Genomic DNA, 6,062 nt, shown 5'->3' with positions numbered 1-6,062 from the left:
CCTAGAGGAGGTGACTGTGTTTTTGTGAAGGGAAAGAGAGTTGTAGCACACAGGGTCAACTCAGATGTGGGTGGAAGTTGGCAGCCACTCTGGCAGTTGAGAGGCAGGAACTGGGCAAGTTGATGGGGAGGTGTCTGGAGAGGCTATAGGTTGTCAGTATCTCCTCATTACAGTGTCTCTTTTTTGTGCATTTAAAAGATCTATCTTTTTATTTGTTCAATCTATATTTCTTTATTTTTTCTTTTTCTTTCTCCTATATTCTTTTTACTTTGAGAAAAATGTTATTGCCCTTTAAAATATTGTTAAATATTTTAACAAAAGATTGTTCAGATCTTAAAAGCCTTCTGTGTGCCCTTCCTTAATCATACCCACTACCTACTCCTGAAGAGACAATGACTATTTTGATTATTATTTTTACAAAATCATTCCTAAGAATGATAACATTTGTATAACATGACACTTTTGATGGGAAATGACGTAAGGATTGTGGAAGGGCATGAGGTTTCAAGATGGCAGTAGCTGAGGGGTTGACTGAGAGGCCGAGTTGAAGGCCCTTATCAAGTAAAAGAGGTCAGAAATCGCTCCCTCCCTGCTTCTCACAGTCCTGGGAGCACAGCAGAAGTGTTTTTCTTTTTTTAAGGAACAAGTAAACCATACAGATTGTCAACATGAGACAGACATCTACATCATCCACCAAGAGTGGAAAATTCATGATCCCCACAGACCAAGCCTGAAAGGAAGCCCAGAGGAGAGAATTAAAGAACAAAAAGCAGTGCATGACGGTTCCAGCTGCAGTTTTAAAGATGAAGAATCCAAAACAGATTATCCAAGACATGGAGAAATTGGATGAAATAGAGTTTAACCCAGTGCAACAGCCACAATTAAATGAGAAAGTACCAAAAAAAAACAAGCATAAAAAGCTTTGTGAAACATTTGAACGTATTCTACGACCCTATGAAAAAGAGAATCCAGATATTTTCAAAGAATTGAGAAAGATAGAAGTAGAATATGAGCAGAAGAGGGCTCAACTTAGCCAGTATTTTGATGCTGTCAAGAATGCTTAGCATGTGGAAGTGGAGAGTATTCCTTTGCCAGATATGCCATATGCCCCTTCCAACATTTTGATCCAGGAAATTCTAATTCCTGATGCCCAGCCACCCTCCATCCTAAAGAAAACCTCAGCCTAAGGACCTCCAACTTGGGCAGTTTCTATCCTTCCTCTTCTTGGACATGGTGTTCCATGTTTACCCCCTGGCAGAAAACCTTCTGGCCCTCCTCCTGGTCCACCTCCTCCTCAAGTCATGCAGATGTATTGCCGTAAAGTTGGTTTTGCTCTAGATCTTCCCCCTCATTGGCGAGATGAAGACATATTATATAGTCCTGAACTTGCCCAGATAGGTCATGATGATGATGTTTCTAGCACTAGTGAAGATGATGGCTATCCTGAGGACGTGGATCAAAGTAAGCATGATGACAGTAATGATGACAGTGACACTGATAAATCAGATGGAGAAAGTGAGGGGGATGAATTTGTGCACCGCAATGATGGTGAGAGAGACAACAATGAAGAAAAAAGTTAGGTCTGAGTGCATGGTTTGCAGATATGCCTGGAAAATCAAGGAAGGAAAAGAAGAATATGAAGGAACGGACTCCTCTTCAAGCCATGATGCTTCATATGGCAGGTCAAGAAATCCCTGAGGAGGGACGGGAAGTAGAGTAATTTTCAGAAGATGATGATAAAGATGATTCTGATGACTTTGAAGCAGAAAAGCAATCACAAAACAACATAAAGAGGAATCCTATTCCGATGGCACATCCACTATTTCTTCACAACAGCATGCTCCCCCGCAGTCTGTTCCTCCTTCTCAGAAACAAGCGCCTCCCAATGCAAGGACCACCACCTCTTGGACCACCACCTGCTCCACCATTACAGCCTCCTGGGCCACCTGTGTGCCTTCCTCCTGGTCCACCTCCTGGAGCTCCTCCATCCTTGAGACCACTTGGAATGCCAGGACTCCAAGGGCCTTTACCCCGACTTTTACCTCCAGGAGCACCACCAGGCCAACCCCCTGGCCCTCCCCCAGGTCCACCTCCAGATCTACCTCCTGGTCCTCCTCCTGCACGTCCAGGTATTCCTCCCCCTGCACGTCCAGGTATTCCTCCACCTCATCTTGGCATGATGTGCCTCCCCTTGGACATGCCCCTCCTCCGGTTTTTCCCACCAGCTCCCTTGCTGAACCCTGGGGTTTTAAGTGCCCCACCCAACTTGATTCATCCACCCAAGGTGGATGATAAGAGTGTAGCCACCATTGAAAAGAAAGCCACAGCAACCATCAGTGCCAAGCCACAGATCACTAATCCCAAGGCAGAGATTACTTGATTTGTGCCCACTGCACTGAGGACGATGGGAGAATAAAGGGGTTACTGCTGCTCTCCAAAGAAAGTCAGAGGATGATTCTGCTGTGCCTTTTGCCAAAGCAGCACCCAAATCTGGTTCTTCTGTTCCTGTCTCAGTACAAACTAAGGATGATGTCTATGAGGCTTTCATGAAAGAGATGAAAGGGCTACTGTGACAGCTTTTGATGCCAGAACAGGCTTCTGTTCATAACAGTGGCCTGTGGAGAAAGAGGCTCTTATTAAACTTAGATGAAAGAGCTGCTTCCATTGTCAGGGTATTTTCTAATTTCAGTTCAAGGAATATCCTAAAATTTAGCTTTGTCCAGAATTTACTGCACATAAAAGAGAGTATTTCATTCAGAATAGATCAGTTATTGAAGTAGTGCTGCTAACATTATTCCTTTTCACACCACCACTTTCATCCTGTTTCTTCACCAGTTCTTTGGAAATTTGTGATCAGAGGGATCTTAGTTGCTTATTTTGTTTTGACTCTCTTCTTGTGTGCTGTGGGCACTGGAGTAGAGATTTCTGGAAAAAACAGTTGATTTCATTTTGCCTTTTGTGTTTGAGTTATTTTTAATATTTTCCTGTAAATATATTGCAATATTTTACTTGTGATGAAATGGATCAAAGTGCCATTTCCTAAGACAAGGCAGGATATATGGGAAGAAAATGTACAATTCTTTGATTAAAATTATTTCCCACTGACCTAAACTTTGAATGATTCGTGGGAAAAATAAATAAATGTTCTGCACCAAACAAACAAACAAAAAAAAACAAACAAAAAACCATGACACTCTTTGTGTTGGCAAAAAATAGCCAACTGCTCCTTATACATCTGTTAACTATCATTCTAACCCCTCACTTACACTTTTATAACCTTGGTAATTCATTGCATAACTCTATGTCATTTCTCAGTTTCTTCAATTTACGTAATTATTTGACTCTCTGTTCTCTCTTGTTCTATGTTTTATAACATACCTTTATTTCACTCTCTTCCTCCTGGCCTTTTTTTATTTTTCGTGGACAACAACAAAAGTCCTGTACAACTTTACTGTCTTCCTATTAATTTCATCTTCCTGAATATATTTATTTCTTTATTGATCACTAAAGACCTAGTTATGTACTGGGTGCTACAAGAAAATGAGATATCAACTCTTCTTTCCAATTTATTAGTCATAACCATGTTATTACTTTACAGTTATGATCTGTTGAGTGCTTCCTATATACCAGGTGTTGTGCTAAACATTTCCTGAATATCTGGTTCTCTCACAACAACTCTTCAAGGTAGTTAGCTTTACCTTCCCTTTACAGAAGAAGAAACAGTCACAGAGTTGTTAAGTAACTTGCTGAAGGTTACCTGGACAATAAGGATCAGATCTGGACTCTAAGCCCTGTTTAGTTCCAAATGTAATGCTCCTGGTGGCTCCATTAATGGAGACGTGGACATTGATGAGCTATAGAATAATAAACTTAAAATCAAGTCAAAATCTCCTTATTGCCTTGCCATGAGAACTTCCTCATGACCAGGAGCTTCTGGACTGAGTGAGCCTCCACTTGATCCTCACAATAAGAACTATGACCAAAGTAAGGGGGGTTACTTGGAAAGGATGAGAGGTTAGGGCTTAGGTAGTAATGTTGACTGCTAATGCTGCTGCCACACTTTTCAAAGTACTTTACAATACCTGTATGACTTGAATATTATTTCTGTATGCTACCTTTGTTTTCCGATGAGGAAGCTGAAACATAGACAGATTAAATAATTTACTCAGAATTATATAACCAGAGGTCATACTTTCACCCAGGTAGTCTGGCTCTAGAGTCAGGCAGTAAGCATATCCCACCACCATCCTTCTCCTGGACCTTGAAGCTGGAGGTTGCTCTTTGCCCATAGCCTCTCCTCCTCAGCCTAGTAGGGTAACTACTTTCTTAGTGGTACTAGAGATAGAAAGAAAAACATGATGAAGTGATGGTAGGAGGGGTCCCAGGACTCCCATCCCATGAAGAGAAATGGCTCATTAATTCTCCCAAGACTCCAGAGTTTCACAGCCCACAGACAGTTAATTAGCCACAGATGCTAATGGTGGTTAAGAAGAGAGGAAATATTCCAGCAATGGCACTCCCTATAGGAAGTAAAAAGGTCACTTACTGCTCCTCTCTGTCACTCGGGAGCACAAAGGCATTGCTTTTTCATTGTCAGCCCTCCTGAGTGTATCTCATTCTTTTCTCTTAAGCCTCATTTGAACCCATTCAAGACTTCATTATTTCTTTCTTCTCTACTTGTTAAAATTAGGGTACATTTTACACACAATAAAGTACACAGATTTGAAATACACGTTTGAGAAATTTTGATGACTTCAATCAAAATATGGAGTATTTCCATGACCCTACAACCTTTCCCTTGCCTCTTTCCCCTTTCTCTTTCCCCAAGAGCCATTCCTGTTATTTCTTCCCAGAGCCAGCTTCTATTAAGATTTTGATTACCATCATTCAGTTTTGCCTCTTCTAGTACTTCATACAAACAAAATTATACAATTTGTATTCCTTTGAGTTAAGATTCTTTCACGAGGAATAAATTTTTTTTATGATTTATCTATATTGTTTCGTATATAAATAGCTCATTTCTATTTTTAAAATCAACTTCCCTTGAAGTACAATTTACATGCAATAAGATGTACACACTTTAAGTATATTCTTCAATAAGTTTTGACAGTACATATACATAAATAACCATCACCCCATTCAACGTATAGAGCATGCATTTTCACTACTCTACAACATTCTCATTTGCCCTGTCCTATACAATCAATTCTCTGGTTTCTATCATGATAGATTGTTTTTCCTGTTGTAAGAATGTTACATAAATTAAATCATATAGTAGATACTCTTTGTTCTTGACGTCTTTTGCCATCTTCCTATTGAGATTTATCCATAGTGTTTCACATACTAGTAATTTGCTCCTTTTTATTGATAACAGTATTTCACTGTATGAATAGGCCACAATTTGTTTATTCATTCATTCATTGGTGGACATTTGGGTTGTTTCTGGTCTTTGGCTGTTATAAAAAACTCTAGTATGGAGGATTGCAGCTCCCAGTGAAAGCACAGAGGGTGAGTGGATGCCACATTTCCAGACGAATTTTTATTGCCCACGTACCAGGAGGTTCCCAGGTGGAGGAGCCCCACTGGTCACCAGCATGGCTGTTTTGGCTGGTGTGGTGGTTCTCTGTAGAAAATACACTGGTCCGGGTGTCCTTTTAGCTGGCAGTTGGAGATCTGGGAAGGCAGATCGCCCATTCATCTGATTTAAAAATGAACTGAAACAGGGAGCCAGGCCAGGAGATTCCTGGCCAAAAAAACTGCCACGAATCTCAGCACTGCTGTTTCAGCCTGCACAGTGAGTCACTGCATGGGAAATCACACAGATCCTGGCACTTTTACAACAGGCGACTGGAACACCTGGGAGAGAGTTGACTGTTCTTGACTGTTCAACTAAAAAAAAAAAAAAAACAACAGACTCTGAATCAGGGAGTCAGGTGATTAGGCTCGGCTGGACCCACATCCACAAAAAAAAAAAGAACAGCAATTGAAAACGCTCGAGGTTGAGAGTTTCACAACAAGCACAGCTGAACCCACGACGGTCCAGCTCTGTGGGGGAGGGGTGT

The 6,062-nt window shown here is 40.9% G+C and overlaps 1 pseudogene; it reads left to right on the top strand.

Moving 5' to 3' along the window:
* Positions 1-558: 558 nt before the first annotated feature.
* LOC116544459 lies at positions 559-3,155 on the top strand (annotated as a pseudogene).
* The last annotated feature ends 2,907 nt before the right edge of the window (positions 3,156-6,062 follow it).

The sequence above is a fragment of the Sapajus apella genome, unplaced genomic scaffold, assembly GCF_009761245.1.
Source record: "Sapajus apella isolate SASKATOON/1434 unplaced genomic scaffold, GSC_monkey_1.0 scaffold217, whole genome shotgun sequence".
Lineage (NCBI taxonomy): Eukaryota > Metazoa > Chordata > Mammalia > Primates > Cebidae > Sapajus > Sapajus apella.
Note: the sequence above shows the minus strand (reverse complement) of the source record. Positions and strands in the feature narration are given on the sequence as shown.